This window comes from Rhinolophus sinicus, chromosome 1 (genome assembly GCF_057876585.1).
Source record: "Rhinolophus sinicus isolate RSI-liver-muscle chromosome 1, RSI-T2T, whole genome shotgun sequence".
Classification (NCBI taxonomy): Eukaryota; Metazoa; Chordata; class Mammalia; order Chiroptera; family Rhinolophidae; genus Rhinolophus; species Rhinolophus sinicus.
In genome coordinates, this window is record NC_142501.1 from 167,609,000 (window position 1) to 167,626,482 (window position 17,483).

General features: G+C 36.1%; 1 protein-coding gene across 5 annotated transcripts in view; it reads left to right on the forward strand.

The window, feature by feature from the left end:
• Window positions 1–17,483, forward strand: part of ARHGAP24 (Rho GTPase activating protein 24) — a 701,900-nt gene that overhangs the window by 546,259 nt on the left and 138,158 nt on the right. Inside the window, exon 1 of one of the 5 annotated variants that reach the window (XM_019731292.3) lies at window positions 8,345–8,501. The exons of the other annotated variants lie outside the window; for them this stretch is intronic. The gene's annotated coding sequence lies outside the window, so the exon portion shown is untranslated. Of the gene's footprint in view, window positions 1–8,344; window positions 8,502–17,483 lie in introns of those variants that run through there. 5 annotated transcript variants of the gene reach the window in all.

Here is a 17,483-nt window from a genome sequence, read left to right on the forward strand (position 1 = left end):
CATAGAAAATAAGTGATTTATGAATTGTATCATAGAAACAATAACTGTTTTCTTCTATAATTATTTTTAATGATTTTTTAAAATACCATAAAATGTATTTGAAACATTCAAAAGATCCACACGTGGAATTTATCCCATAAAAATTATGACTTTTCTTGGTTACATACATGTGTTGGTAAAGACTATATAAGTAGTCATTTAGAATTTATCATCATGTATAAATGAAACTTACCAGATCATCATCAACTGTATTTAATGTTTTATTGGGATAAGACATGTATTTTTCATTCTTGTTCTAGTGATAACATTAAGCATAGTTATAAAATTTGCACAATTTGTGCCAACAGAACACAGAAAATTGGCGTATGGATTACAGTATCCAACACAACCTACAACAAATAATTATAAATGTACTTATTCACTCATCCTTCCTCCCATAAAGAGATGCTTTAAAACTAATGTATGCAACTTTTTTGCCACCTAAAAGCAAAGTTCCCAATTCAAATAGACTTTTTGACCTAGTGATTTTTTTTTCCCTAGAAATTTGTTCTAAGTGAAGACTTTGAAAAAAGAAATCTACAGAAAAAACAAAAATATTCTTAGTAGTATAAGAGTATAATTTTACTAGGAAAACAGGAGACAATCAAAGTGTGTGTCCAACAATAAATGAATGGATAGATATTCTTTATCATATTCAAAAGAAGATTATGCAGGCATTATAATAAATAATGAATATAATAATGATTTTATTCATATATTTTATAGTTTACAGTCTTTTTTACAATATCTCATTTGATGATACCAGAGAAACTACTTATAAAATATTCAAAGTGAAATGGTAAATAAAAATATATATATAAAAACTACAACTATAATCATATAAAACTCTACACTGGATAAAGATTGGGATATATATCTATATGTATGTATGTAGATAGATAGACAGAAGATACACAGACACTGTGTAGGTGAGAGGGATGTAAATATCATTTTCTTTTTGGTATTTAAATTATTTACTTAAGATATTTTTGATATTTAAGATATTTAAATTTAAACAGAAATGTGTCCTAATAATGTTACTAAATTTTAAATAGGATGAAGTGCAATTATTTCCTTTGAATAGATTAAACTAAAAAATATTTTCTTTTTTCAGGATAGAATGGAATCCATAAAACAGATCTTTTATTATTATTTCTATATAAATGCATAAATTATGAGTTTTTCAATTGTTTTTTTAATCAACCAAAATGAAATTTAGTAAGTGATATTAGCTCATTCCATAAAAAAGTAAAATTTAACTGCATTCAAACTTTATTTAGCACCCAAAAATGATTGGAATTCTAACAATAGCCGAACTAAGGAGTAGAAATAATACAAGAACATACATTTGTTTAGCTGCAGTCCAAATGAAGATATAACATAAGTAGAAGGACTGTTTATTGTTTTCCTTAAGAGTGTTTATTAGAGATTGTTGTTTTGAAAATATCACACTTACATATTTTTGACCTTTAGATCAATAATAGTTAAAGAGAATTGTGAGCTCTCAACTTCATTTGTGTTGATTTTCTGTTTAAAGAGCAAATCCCGTTTCTTTGAAATATAGCCCTGCTCAGCTAATGAAGTTTTTCTCCATATGAGCGTGTGAGAAAAAGTTATTTCAATTTAAAAAGGAGACTATATGGCTGTGACTTAATTATAGAAGAGCAAAATGCTCAATTTATAGATTTGGTCTTGCTATTTTTCCAGTTCCTCAAATGTTATTCCAGCAAACAAAGATATGAAACATTAGCAGGTAGATGAATTTTAAGCTGAGTCCAAATATTCTTAACTGGCCTCAAGATTTTGTGCTCAACACTTTTGTTCCCAAGAAGTTTATCCACCAAGGACCCAAGCCTGCCATTTAATTCACAGGGCGGTGTTTGTTGATTTTCTTGTAATCCTGCGTTTTCTACCTGGCTGGCTCCTCCTTAGATCAGAAAGACATATGAAACACAAACCAAAGTGCAAGGCCCAGGTAACATCAGTGATGGACTCTCTCTCCCAGATACACTGTTTAAACCCAAAGAAAAAATTAGTATTGCCATTACAGAAAAGGTCTCTCTGGAATATGTGCTAAAAGCAAGGTCATTTTTTAGAAGACAATAGCTTTCCTTGGTCCTGTAGATACTGTTATTTCACATTTCCTCTTTCAGAAATAACTAGTGACCCCAAAACTATGATTATATATTCATAAATATATATTATGCTGTTTATACTCGCACCATATCCATTCTCTCTATATTTGAGTTTACACACACACACACACACACCCCCATACCTGTCATTTCCCATCTCCCATTTTTCTATTCTAAAAATCAATGAAACCAACTACATTTTTCTTATAATATTGCAGCATCTCAAAATTTCTGTGTGTACCCATGAATATTTTTAATGCACATGGTGAGAGTAATGGTAGTAAAAGCTCTAAACACTGAATTTTTCCACTTACAGATTATAAGGATGGAAAATTAGCTTTGTCAAGAAATATTTTCAAAAATGATTGCTAAACTTCTTGAACTAGAGTTAAGTGCTTTCTTTCTTTCTCCCCTTCCCTTTCCTCTTTTCTCCTCCCCTCCCTTCTGCACCCTCCCCTCCGCTCCCTTCTTTCTACATGGTTGTAATGGTCATTGCAGAATATTTAGAAAATGAAAAAAGATCAAGAGGAAAATAAAATTACTATAATCTCACTACCTAGAGATAAAAAGCTGTTAACATTGTAATGCATATTTTTCAGATTTTTTTATACTATTAAATATTTATTACAAAATTCAGCTAACATTGCACGCACTATTTTCTAATATGTTTTCCTCAGTAAATGTACCATAAAATACCTTTAAAATCCTAACATGATGCTCTTAATTTCAATCATTATTGTACCTTGACATATGGATGTGTCTGAATTAAGATACATTAGGGGCATTGATGCTGATGTTTTTGAAGGTTTTACCCTGAAGGATCCAGTTGGTAGAAAACAGAACCCATGTTCCTGTATGTCCCAGGCTTCTGGAAGGAGCTCTTACTGAAGGCCTCTGGTTTAACAGCCACTGAGGCTGTAATCACCAGGCTCAGCCTGCCAGGTGGCCGAGAGCTCTTTCTGCAGATGACCTGACTACACGTCCTGTCATGCTCTGAGGGGTGACAATTGTACTGTAAGATTGCATTTTTACAGACATTTCAAATATCTCCCATGATCTTGAGTGCGCATTTTTAAATAACTTTAAATGCCCCAAAATTCCTTCCCCTGCATTCACAAAGTGATCGTATTCAGGTCCCCCCCTTCCCCTTTATTTATGCTCTTAAACCACTTGAATGTGTTTAGGAAAGCTTTCAGTAAAACCAGGACAGTGGTTCCTCACATTTTAGAGTAGAAAAACCATTAGTAGATCTTTTTGTATCCAGGAAAAAAAAATGTCATCCAGTAAAAAACAAAATTATATTTAAAAATACAGTAACTTATGACTGCTTAGGAGGTGTTCAATTTTATTTTATTTATATATAGATCATATAAATATCTTTAAGCATCCACACAAAATGAGAAGCTAAAAGCTTCCACATTTTGGATTACTAGTTTTCCCTAAATGACCTTCAGTGTTTTAACAATATTTGCTTCTCGTGACTAATATTCTCATGTGGAGCAGATTCTAGCCCTAAAAAAAGGCATCAAATTGAAGGGAGTGGCAGGGAAAAATGTGTTAGAAAAATATTTTTTCTCATCAGATTACAAACTAGAAACAACTCCATCCTACTCATCCCTGAAGCCAGTTCACCCTAAGTGGAAAGGTTCAAAGGACTGCAGTCTGCACCTCCTTGAATATCTGTGTGACGGTAAACATTACCCTAGGAGTCATCAAGAATGTATCATCAGTGGGCTAGGTAAAAGAACCAAACAAAAAACCAAAACATCTTATTTACTGTCTTCACCTCTCACTAATGTCAAGCCATGCTTCCACATACTTTCTTCTTCATACATTTCAACTTCAATTCAAGTTGCTTTTCTTTCCTTTTTTTTTTTTTATTATTAGTTTCAGGTGTACAAAACAATGTACTAGTTAGACATTTCACCCCTCACAAAGTGATAACCCCCTCCCCCCAATCTATTGCCCCTCTGATATCGTATATATCTATTACAATTCCATTGACTCTATTCTCTATGCTGCACTCCATATCCCGTGACTATATATAAATAAAATTATAGTTGACATATAACATTATTCAGCTTCAGCTTCATGTGTACAGTGCAGTGGTCAAGCATCTACACCATCCATGAAATGGTCTCCCTAATGAGACATGTGCCCATCTGACACCCTACCAAATCTTTACAACATTATAGATTATATTCCCAAACTGTCTTTCATATCCCCTTGGCAATATTGTAGTTACCAATTTTTGCTGTCTAATCCCTTCCCCTCTCCTTCATCCCCACCCCCCTCCCATCTAGCAACCATCAATTTTTCCTCTGTATCTCTGAGACTATTTCTGTTTACTTTGCTCATTTATTCAGTTCTTTAGATTCCACATATAAGTGAGATCATATGGTATTTGTCTTTCTCCGACTGACTTATTTCACTTAGCATAATGTTCTCTAGCTCCATCTATATTGTTGCAAATGGTAAGATTTCATCCTTTTTTATAGCTGAGTAATACTCCATTGTATAAATGGACCACAGTTTCTTAATCCAGTCATCTACCGATGGGCATTTTGGTTGTTTCCAAGTCTAAGGCAAGTTTCTTTTCAATGCGTGTTTCTAAGGTGAGGATCTCAAAATCCAACAGAAGAAATGAAAGTTCTGAAACCAAGAAAGGGAGGAAGCTATATGCTGTTATTTAACATGTGGAATTATGCTCTGTGAAACACTAGTTGTAGTGTTTGAAAAACAAAATATCTTAATGGGACAGTATAATAATTTGAAGAAAGTGCCAAAAACTGTTTTCATTTCTATTATTTCTCACCTGAGAGATAATTGAAAGCTTACTATAATAGTTCCTAATTTTTAAAAAACATATAATTCTGACTATGGTCATTTTTTTACCCTTTCTTTATTCAGAATTAAAATGGATTTGGAAATGAGAAAAAGCATCTTCACTTTGCCATATGTTATGTATGTCATTACAGGCTTCACAATGGATTGACTCTTTTTATTTTACTTGCTCTTTGGTTAATTATGATGCCACTAGAACAAGTGGGTTACAGTAAGTGTCAAAATGCATATTCTAAGCAAAAGTAGCAGTGAATTGAACACCAAACAGCTGAAGGACCCTCACCTTCTTTTATGAGGAGTTATTTGTTGTTTAGGATGCTGTTAGTGTTTCGTTTTTTTGTATTCACAATTTAACTTGAAAAATTGAAATGAAAGTATCTTCATTTATTCTTTCTCCTCACTATTTATTTTGACTTATTACTAACCTAGTGGTCCAGTTATATTTCTCTCTTTAATAAAAATATCTGAAACAAATTGAATCTATCTGCAAGCCTTCCAATTTGATAGTTTTCCTCTAAGGATAGATTTGGGGAGGGTGAGAAGGCTGGTTTTATGAAGGGATTTCGGATGGTGCACTTTACAGATGGGAATGTGAAAAGCAGAGGCAAGGTATAATCAAACAGTGGCATTCTCAGAAGAGATTGCAAAAATATGGGAAAAGAGGATGTAAGGCAGAAATAGAGGATTTGCTATGAATTGGTCTGCTGGCTTGCAGATACAATTTCAAGGTTTCTTTTACAGCTGGGAATGCCACTTAAAAAGGGGAGAGTAGAAACATATACCACATAGGATTACAGTTCAGACTCTGCCTCTAGCTTTAAGTAAAGTTGGTAGAAAGGACCCAGCAGTTTATCAACATGACTCTTCTACTGTACTACAAACTACAGTTTTAAAAAAATGTCTTTATTGCTACATTTAAGGGTAAGAGAGTCCCTTGCTTCTTTGAGGGCATTGATGCTGGATCTAGTAATTTAAACAAATTAAAATAATGCATTGAGTGTAGGCTGATAAACGGTGTGGTATTTGGCTAGAGACAAAGACCTCTGAATGTCTTCAATTTGAAGATAGGTAGAACAAAATTTTAAAAAAGAATTATTGGCATGTTTAACAAAATTGTGGTTTTTTTGTTTTGTTTTTTCTGTATCCTACAATGACTTCATTGTTTTAAAAAAATCAAAATACGTTTTTCTGAAAATGTCTGGACTCTTTACATAAGTTCGTGTGCCTACTCAATATCCTTATGGAGTTTTCTTGGTAATTGTGTTTTTTCCTACCCCACTATTTAAACTTTCTTTAATTTTCTTTCTGAGAAAGTTATAACTTAACAAATTTACTCCGAATATGGGACTCTAGGCCATGCTGACCTTGACTGTAATTTGAGCTCCACTGTTCAGTGGTAACAGTGTGCAGGCTAATTATCCTCATCTATGACATAGAAATAATACTGGCTAACTCGCAGGGTTACTGTATTAACTGAGATAATATTCATGAAACTCCCAGCCCTGTGTGTCTCATGAGACAGGTACTCACATTGTTCATCCCTTTCCTGTTCCCCACTGGTCTCCCTTATCTTGGTTTCCACCCCCCAACAACCTAATCTCTAAATAATGGGTACATAATTGTAGGAACATTAATATGAAGGCCCAGAAGCATTTGCTACTGAATTAACTCAGCAGTGAACTCAGCATTCCATCCCCAACCTTTCCCCTTCATTAATCCCCTGGGGGAGCCCCCTCAAACACAGGAGGACAGCAGGACACCAGACAAACTGTGACACCAGCCAAGCACATGAGCATTCTCTGTCAGGGTTTCAGCTGGTGTTGCTCTGCCTCAGAGACTGAGGAGCTCAGAGTTCCTGTTGCTCACTGTTAACTAACTCTGGCCATGTGCTCTCTGTCATCAAGACCAGCCACGAGGAGGACAGCAGTTCAATAAAATCCTGAATTCTATTTATAGCCCACTTGAAACAAACACTTTCTTGGGAAGCCCAAGGAGTCCTCCTTGAAAACACAGGAAGTAATTCACTAGTCCCAGTACTAACTGGGACAATCCAAGGCAGGAAAATGCAATAAGTACATTTCTTTTCTGGCATACTACCATTTACAAAGCATTTTCTTCTATACATTGTCCCATTTCACTCTCACACCAACCCAGGAGGCGGACAAAGCAGACCCTAATAACAAATCCTCATTTTACAGGTAACAAAACTGATGCCTAGGAGGTTCGATAAATTGCTCAAGTCCCAGAGCTGGGAACATTGGTGGTTGGCTGGATGGAGAAGGAGGGAAGAGGAAAGTGGCTTAAGAGTGAGAATAATTTCCTGTTAAAGCTATTGATCTAAACTTCAGTAAATAATTATATACCTATAAGAAAAAATATAAGCTAAGAGAAATGTTTTATAATGTACTTACAAACTTAAAAATTGTTACTTTCACACTTCTCATAGGAAAACCAAAATATGGAAAATAAGACCCTAGAGAGACACTACAGGGAAAAATTTATAAACATGTTCATATCTGTCTATAACATATACATGCAGAATGATTATATTTTAGGCAAGAAATGCCTTCTTGAAACCTCTCCACAGTAAAATGTGAAATAGTCAAGACTAATCTTGAAAAAGATGGTAGGAATTTTTATTAGAAATTTTAATTGATTCTGCCAGTCATCTGAAATAAGTACACTTTTACTGTCTTTTTTATAAGGGGGGGATGCATAGTTCTACTATGTGTACAAAAAGCAAGCTTCATTAATATGAAATAGTTTATGGACCAGAAATGATTTTGCTCGTAAAAGAATTATTTTATTTTGATTTTGGCAATTACTTGAATTTTCTAAGACATTTCTTTAAGCCTTGTTACCTGGAAAGGGGTATGCAAAATTTTTCTGGCTTAAGAAGGATGTCTGGGCAATTAAAATAGCTACTGTGTGTGTGTGTGTGAGAGAGAGAGAGAGAGAGAGAGAGAGAGAGAGAGAGAGAGAGAGAGAGAGAGAGAGAGAGAACGCTAGCGCTAGTGCTTAAAGAGTGTGCCTGGGGTTGCTGGTTGGCTCAGTGCCATTTAGGGATTCTCAGATTTACTGCTTCTCTGACTATTGTCACAGCTCTGATTTATGGAGTTAAGAATGTCTTGAAAAGCAAGGTGTCTGGAGTTTAGGGTCTTTCCTTGATGGTTCCTTCTCTTCCCTGTATACCCCTTTTTTGCCCATTTCACCTTGTGGTGACCTTGCAGGACTCAGCGTTTTTTACCTGAGCCTAGTTGCTGGGGAGCCCACTAGTGCTGGAGAAAGAGCAGTGGTTTCCATTCCTGGGTGATGGAGTCATGGGAGTAACTGCAGCGAACCCACAGTTAGAGAGGGTAGGACCTGAGCTGGCTGGGCTAGAATGTGCTTTAAGCAGCGTAGGTCGGAGCAGCTGCTCTCTCTCCCAGCCTGCAAGTGCAGCCTGCATTTGTCACTGACCACTGAAGTGTGTGTTTGTGCAAGGTGAGAGCTGGGTGTTTTTCGTTAATTTGGAGACAAATTGCCAGGTATTGCTGTTGATTGTTTGTCATGATTTGGGGATATTTATATCACCACAAATTCAGGACCTGGACTGTGTATGGTTTTATTTATGCCCTTGTTTTCTGTCACGATCTATTCAGCTCTCCATGGTGTCAAATCGTGGCAACTAATTGGATATAGTGCTGTTCTTATGCTGAAATGTGATCAGTTTGGTGCTGTTTTCTTGGATTCTTTCGTTAATTGCTACTGCCAAATGATATAGCTGTTCATATACAAAATCCCAGTGCTGATTTGAAAGCATGTGGAAACTGCTTCAGATACAAATCTGAATTGCTATTTTTTTGGAGTACTTGCTGCAGTGTATTCTTTACTTCACCCACATTTTAGTGGTTAAAACTTTGGAGAGAGCAGAGTGCCTAAGGGTCTGATCTGGTGATAAAAGTAACATGGGAATTTCCTGTATTTTTGCTTGCCAAAATGAAAACTTGTGCTTGGCCATTAAATGGTGTGTGTGTGTGTGTGTGTGTGTGTGTGTGTGTTAAAAACAAAAAAAGAAACGAAAAAATGAGAACTAAAAGAAAACAATACTATATTTTGATGTACTTACAAATAACTTAATCAGCGTATAAAGCTTTTGTTATCGGCTTACTTGAATTTTGGAGCTTCACATTTTGTGTACACAAGGGCAGTGCAGTGCAGTGTGCACTAGTCATGTGGGGACATGGGTGTGTACTCACAGTCAGTACAGCAGGAATTCTGCATGTGCTCTGGGTAAACTGCCAGGCCTTAATCTTGCACCAGCTTTGTGTGTTAGCTACTCAACCGAACCTATACAAAATATGAAGGAAATACATTGTATTGTTGCATCTAAATAAATATATAGGAGATTTGTATTCATGAAACACATGCCTAGAAAAGGGAAATGTGTGGGAATTTGGTATTGTATAAATAGAGTAATAAAAAGTTAGAAAAGCTACCAAATTTTTAAGTGAAGGAAAAAGATAGTACGTTAAAATGAGGAATGATTGCGATGGAATATCAAAAAGTACGTAAACTGCTCAAATATTTAAGTCTAATGAAAGAACAATAGCATATTTAAGGAAATTCAGAGTCAGCAGAAATGAAGCCAAGAGCAAGAATTCTCAATAAAATACGTTGTCAACCGATGGAATGTACTTATCTGTCTAAATTAATTTGAATTCTGTTGCTGAGATTGACAAAACTAGAATTTTTAAAAACGTAAATGTTAAAATTTTGTTTAAAATTGGTCTCCATTTGGGTAGACTTTGAAAACTAATAGAGTAAAATAAATTATATTAAAATGCAGTGAACACTGAAATTGTTCAAAACACTTAACAAACTAACATACAACATCAAAATCATTCATTCTACTTTTGAATTATGTCAGTTTAGAAAGAAGAGTCTAATATTCTTAACTAGAATGTCACCTGTTTCTACATACACATGGACTGCTAAGTTCCTTGCACACTCTTCACAGTTTCTTGCTTTCAGACTCTGTTAGAACACTGTAGATGTGAGCAGAAAATACCTGACTCTCACATTGTCATGCTTTCTTTGGGAGTGAAGAATAGCAATAGTTTCCTTTGATAGGTAGGGAACTTGGGGTGTACAAAAAATTGATAATTGGTCTTTCTACATTGGAATCTACACTAGCTTGGCTTTTCTGCTTCCAAGATCTAAAATTTGGCTACTTCTTTAAAATGGTTTAACATGACTTTATCACCATGACTGAAAATATGTGATGGAGAGCCTCTTAACACTGTTTTATAAACACAAGAGGATGTGCATCTCTATGATGATTGCAGCCCAATGTGTTCAAATGTGGTGCCCATCTGTCCCCATGATTACCTTCCATACAAAAAGACCAGAAACTTACTCATCTATTTGATGAAACACAGTCAGTGTAAACAGCCAAGAAAAGCCTTGAATAGAGTCTGCATTTATTCTTTAGATAACTGGCTTACTGTGACACGCAAAGAGGTTTAAGAAGGTTTAGAGATTATACGTACTGACCTTAAAGCACATGCCAGTCTGTTCAAACACATTTATTTCCATGTGATTAAACTCTCCTAGTTAAAAAAAAAAAAAAAAAAAGGTTCGCCTTTATTCATATATTTGGTAAGTATCCCTAATTTTTTAAAAAGCTTAAACTTGTTAACACATTGTGTTCTTGCTCCCTCTCTTCTTTCAGCTTTATACTTTAGTCTAGAGTTTAAATATACTAAGTCCTTAATTTACTAAACCTTCTTCCTTTAGACGTACACTCAATCTGTTCACCCTGGGCAAGAAAGCAATTATGGTTTATCTCCTGGGACTGGGTGGGGAGAAACCCACCCCCTTGAGATCAAGAGATCACTGTCCCCTCTATGAGCAGGAAATTAGGGTTATTAGTGGGAAAGAATGGGATAAATGGCTGCCAGGCACGGAATGACCTTGTGTGTCATGCCTAGCATTTCTGCTGCTCATGCTTTCTTATTAGTTTACTCTCTAACTAGGCTTGGAAACCTTTATCAACAATTGTTTACACATACTGACATAGTTACACTTTCACAAAGACTTTTGATAAATTGAGATTAAACATGATTGCAGTACATGGGCTTGGCTTAAAGTGGTATCAGCCGTTTTTGTTTCTTTACCTTAGCATTAAAGTAATTAAGTGTTATTTTGCCTACTAACTCCTCCCAAATAGTGTAGATTCCCATGAAGTAATGAGCGCTCACACAACTATAACTTCCAGTGTCCTAATGGCAGGCCTGGGTGACTTGGAGACAAGACACATGGAAGGCAGGGTGTGTGATATGACTGTTCCTCTGGTAGAATGTCCCTTTGAGGCCAGTCACTGGGCTCCTTAGTAGAGCCCTGGGCTGCGAGAACTTGGCAGCTGGGTAGGAGCAGATGGCAGCAGATGATTCTCCATTGGAGACAGAGACTAAAAACATTTTCTACAAGTCTCCTCAAGAGGTCTGCCTCATTTGTTTTGAGTCCAGTGTGTTGTCTAAGTTAATGGAATGGGAAGAGTCTGGTTTTTAGAAGATGGGCCCAGATTGCACCTGCCTGCCGTCCTTGGCCACCACAGGAAGTATCCACCAAAGTAACTTATCTCAAATATTTATTTTTATAACCAATACAATCCCTGCTTTTTAAACCTTAAATTATGTCTTTTCAGACAGACTTTAAATCTGATTCCATTGTCTACCCAGGGCCTCCTACCTCACACAATTAATACATTTTAACAAATACCAATAGCCAATTAAACTCTTTACATTTTAATAGCCAAACTATTCTCATAAATATATAATTCAAATAATCACTTCAAGACAACTTCCAAATATTTCTAATGGCCAAGAAACCATCAATTGGAAATTATTGCAAAGTTTCCTAGTATAGGCATATTGGAGCTTAAGGGAAAGTTCAAGACTTCTGTTCCCAAAAAATAAAAAGATACTTTTATATGTACTCTTCTGATAGAATATTGTGAAGATCAGTCAGCATGCTTTGACTATTTTGATGATAAAGTATAAAACACATTGGAGGCTTTGTGTTTTCTAAGTCCTGTTCTCTTGTAGAATGAGTTTCATTGACTGATAACTCTTATAAGAACACATATCACTGTATTAATAGGGATTATTTTGTAGCTGTAAGAAGTATCTTCTTTAGAAGTTTATGTAAGAACTGGGTTTTTAAACGTCGGTTTTATTATTATTCAGGTATAGTGAGACCAACAGATCAGGAGATGTTTTCCATTGGAAAGGCAGTTTGTTAGTCACAGTTTCCAAGAGGAGGAGACATGTCATGCCATGCCATGTGGGAGAGAGGCACATGAGGAAGCACCGGGGTTGGTCAGGAGGCAGGGGGAGAGAGGAGCAAACATGGGTAAGCACCTTTATTGTGGTTTCCTTGGGAAGGAAAAGGTAAGGCAGGGTAAGACAGGTAAGGCTTAGGATTTGCCAGTTTGAATAATTTCATCAGGCTCTAAGACCTTAAGGGCTATTTCTAGTCTCTGAGTACCTGGCTCTGGGGTGTTTAGGGCAGTCGAGTAGTGGTCCAGAGTGTGAGAGCCTTGTGAGAGCCAGAGAAAGCTGTTGGGGCATGGGCTCTAGGTTGGTTTCTTTGCATATGAAAGGCATGGCTCCTGGGTGAGGCTCTACTATCTTTAGGCATTGGCTAGCCTTGGGAGGGGCAGTCCCTCCAGGGTCAGCAAAACCCAAGATGTCAAAGCATCAGAAATGCATAAAATAAAAAGGCATGACTAATACAAATTAACACCCAAACAGGAAAAGAATACTTAGCGTCATTTTGCCAAGCGTGGTATTCACCTGGTGAGTCCACTATGGACAACAATCTCTTATAACCATTGTACCACATTCATTCAGGTACCCCTCCTAGTGAGTTCAAGAAAGGAATTTGTTTCATTTGTTTTTCATTTTTAAATTCAATGCTTTAAAACACCAAAAAAGTTGAAAATCAATGAATTCTCTTTGCTGAATAATTACGTACATTTTACTTGTCCCACACAGGTTTGTGTTATTTGATTTAGAGACTAAATGCTTCCCCATTAGGGTTCTGGTAAAACCCTCACTTACCCTAGAATTATCAAAGGAATTTTCTCTTTGCACATTCACCATTCACCTTTGGTTGGAATCATCTTCTGGCACGCACCTAGTTAATAAATAATTGTTAAATAAACACATAAATGATTAAATCAACCAAACTCATTTGACACAATTTTCTTCACATTCCTTAAGAGTCTTTTACACTGTTTTCAGTCTGCCCTTCCTGTTAAAGAAATTCAGAAAAGTAAAATATGTTGATTATTCTGCTCAAACAAAAACTGAATCTTCTATCATTTAAAAATATAAACAACCCTACCCTTATAAGCAAACAGGAGATGTAGCAAGGAACATGCATAAATGGAGCAGCAATTCATAATGTCCCCCACTCCTCAAGTCAGTAGCAATGCACAGAGGAATCAAAGAATTTTTAATAGCTGAATAGGATAATTTATAAAATTAGAATATATCAACATGATGGAAATTAATCCATCATCCAGGAAGAAGAAACCTCAGAATTATGGTGTTTTTCGCTTTCATTATTTCTCCGTTTTGTTTCCAAACGTTTATGAAAGGAGAAAGCATACACGTGGTGTTTCAATGGAAATGGAATTTTTAACTCTCCCTTTTTAGAGTCTCCATTTTAGTTACTGAAGTTTCTTTCCCACAGGAATTTAGTGGATAATAAATATGGAATTTTGAAACAGGGGGGAGAAGGATTTTTGAATCTACAATAGGTATTAGTACAACTAGATAGCCATAGAATAAAAAGGTTTATCCCTTACACTAAAATAAATTCTAGAGAAGTTGAAAATTCAGGTGTAAGATATGAAACCATGTGCTTTGGTGGGCTAACTTGACCAGCGGAGGTGCCATACCCACCATGTCACTAAGCAGCCAGGAGGGACAGGAGAGGAAATAGCATCCTGCAGCTTGCGGGGTGCCTACTCTTGGTGGCAATCACGGCAGTCACCATAGCAGAATAGAGGTGTCAAAAGTCCTTCTTTCTCTATACCATCTGCCCCATCATCCTCTATGTCTTTCAGGCACTCAAGCTTCTGACATAAAGGCAAGCAAAGAAGATCTAAGTAGCAATCACTCATTTCTTTTCAAATTTTTAAAACTTTTTATGTGAAACTATGTCTATGTTTCCTTTAGCTTTTCTTAACTTACTTACAAATTTTTAAATTACAGTTGAAATACAATATTATATTAGTTTTAAATGTCTAACATAGTGGTTAGACATTTGTATGACTTATGAAGTGATCACCCTGGTAAGTTTAGTACCCATCTGACTCATTTCTTTTTTAATTCAAAGCTGATGCTTTGTGTTTTATCCTGAGGCCAGACGAGTATTAGGGGAAAACTGTAGATTGATTTCTTACTCTTAACTCTTCTGATTCCTAAACCTGACACTTGACTGAGGCCTCAAAATGCCGTCACTCTCTGGTATCTGTAAGTTTCTGATTTATGATTTCCAGTGCTGTGACAAGGGAATGAGACTCTGTCAAGGGTGTGCTGGACCTTCTGAATTGTTCTCAGACTAGATTGAACTGATTCCAAAAGCTCTCAAAGGGCGTGTGCTTGGTGGGGAGCAAGAAAGTTTTTTTTTAGGGTTGCTGGATTCTTTCCTGTTTTTCACTTCCTATTCCTCTAGTTAATTTCTTTATCCTGGAATTCCTCCCCTCTCATTACCTCTTATACCACCTCACACCATCCTCTGACCTAGATAAAAGAAACACTTATGTCATTCACGCTAGGATTCTTAGACTGACAGGCTGTTTGGAGCAATGTGCAATGTTCCTAGTAACAGATTAAAGCAAATCCACAGCACTTCAAAAGCCTGCAGACATTGAAAAATCACAGAGGACTACCTAGTTATATTTGGAACTTCTGCTCTGTGGATTTGTATTAGTTAAGAAACCCAGAAAAGTTTTTAAGCATTCTTTTTTTTTTGGTTTATTTTTAATAGAAACTTGGAAGGTACAACCAGTTTCTAAAACGGTCATGGAGAATTTAGTCAAGGCACTGAGAATGACTGCCAAATGTGTCTATGCTAAAATTTGAAAGTAGGGCATATAAAGTTCACTGGCAGTTACAGGAAAGAAGGTGATTTTAATTATCAGGAATATTTATATTCATTAAAAACTCAGGCACTAGGATCAGCTAGACCTGTTTTGAAATCTATGAACGAGTTGTTTGACTACGGGAATCGTTTAACCTTTTAAGCCTCAGTTTTTACATCTGTAATATTATTATAAGTCACGTACTTTGAGGTTAAAATGATAAAATATGTATATGGGCTTGTCTGTAGTAGAGGGAATAATCAAAAAGCTAATCAGTATAGATTGTGAATAGAAATCTTTTTGCAAATAGGATAGCTATGATTTTGTGGTTGAGTGAATTTTTTTCTGTATCAGGCAAAAGGATAAAGTTGGGGAAAGTTATCAGAGAGAACAAGGGAAAAAACAGTGAAAGCTAAAACAGGGTAAATCTGACCATCACAGAAAGGAGATCTGATTATCATTGTATGTAATATCCCTCCATGGGCCTCACGCAGTATCTTACTCAGAGCCAGTGCTTATTATTTATGCTTGAAGAATGAATGGGTAAAAGAAAGAAAGAGATGGTAAGAGTTATGGTGGAGAGAGGTGGAAGGTTGCATAAAACAATAGTTAAAAACACTTCCAAGATGTTCTGTATGAAGTATACTGTGTCGGTCAGATTTATCTACTATACTGAAAAAACAACAACAACAGACAACAAACTAAGAAGAACAGGTATGTTGACTACACAGTATGTTCTTTATCACAGTCCATAAAGTAGAGAGAGTGAGAAACCAGTGTTCTTTGAGCACACAAAGGAATGACACATCTGTCAACTCTGAGAGATAGAGATCCATGAAGTCAGCATGGTTTCTGGTAAAAGTCAAAAGGTGAACTCAGAGCCTGAACTGGAAAGACCATTAATTTTAAAGAAATGTCAAAATGGGATGAGGTCCTCAACATAGAAGAGTCTTTGGCATTTGGTGAGGGACAAATGTTTATCATCCCTTGCTTTGCTTTATTTAGTTTTCCCAGGCCTTGCCCTTAAATGCCAATAACTCCCCCCATTTATTGTGAAAACACAAACACTCCTACATTTTTTCCAAACACCCCTTGAAGGAGTGGTACCATTCCCAGTTGGAAAACATGGAAAGTATAAAAATAGGATGAACTATTGGCCAAGTCAACAACTTAACACCATTGACTTTCATCGATCTCTTTTAATGTGAAACAAAGCTCTATAATACTTTGTAAGTAATTTGTCATTTTGATGAGGAATGTATTTGGATCATCTTTGGTTGGTGTGAGGTTGATTTGTAGGAACCCATCATTTCACTAGTGAATGAGATTAGTTTACTTCATTCTTGCCTACACCCTCACATAAATCTACATGTTTTTTTCCTACTTGTATACATGCAAGCCTAATAACCCTCATAATGTGGTTTTTAAAACACTTTGATTTTTTGTGGGAAAATAATGGCTTTACAAATAAAAGTAATTGGTAGCCCTGCTAATGAAAAGCAAAGGATGTACAGAAGTAGAATTCAGTGGGAATTCATAGACAACAGCAGTTTTGAATAAATTATGGAATTCAAGTTTGGCAGGACTGGTAATCTATGTCAAAATGAATCCACCGATTGTGCTATAAAACAATAGCAACAACAAGAAAAAGTGATTGTAAAATTGTTTTCCTGCCTTTATAATTCACTTTAGGTGTATATTTACAAAATTATCAAGGGTGCCACCCCGTTTTTTTAGTTACGTTTCATTTTCTGATGGAAATGATATACTATAGGTGTATTTGAGTATTTAGAGATTCATGAAAATTTCAGGATACGTCCCTGGAGAGTGTTCAGAGTCAAGTTTCTTGATTCCTAAGGAGAACTAACAATAGATAGCTTAAACAATACATTTAACCAGTTTCGTGATCAACACCTGCGACGACTATAGGTCACACTTCCGTCTCAGGCAACCCTGCGAAACATGGCCGACCCCTTTGTGTTACCTTATCTGTGTGCGGAATGTTATTCTCACATTCCTCATGGGTACTAAGTTTAGTGGTGCACTGAAATTTTCCGTGTGTGTCAGAGACGAGAAAGAAGAGGTGTCCGGGAAAAGCTGTTAACACAGTAGCTGTATTACTTTCCCAAGGCTGTCGTAACAAAGTTCCACAACTGAGTGGCTTAAACAATACAAATGTACTGTTGTTCAATCCCATCTCACACTTCTGGAGGCCAGGGGCCTAAAATCAAGGTGTTGGCAAGTCAACACTGAAGTTATGGGGGAAGGATCTGTTCCAGGCCTCTCCTAGCTTCAGGTAGCCTCAGGCATTCCTTAACTTGTAGATA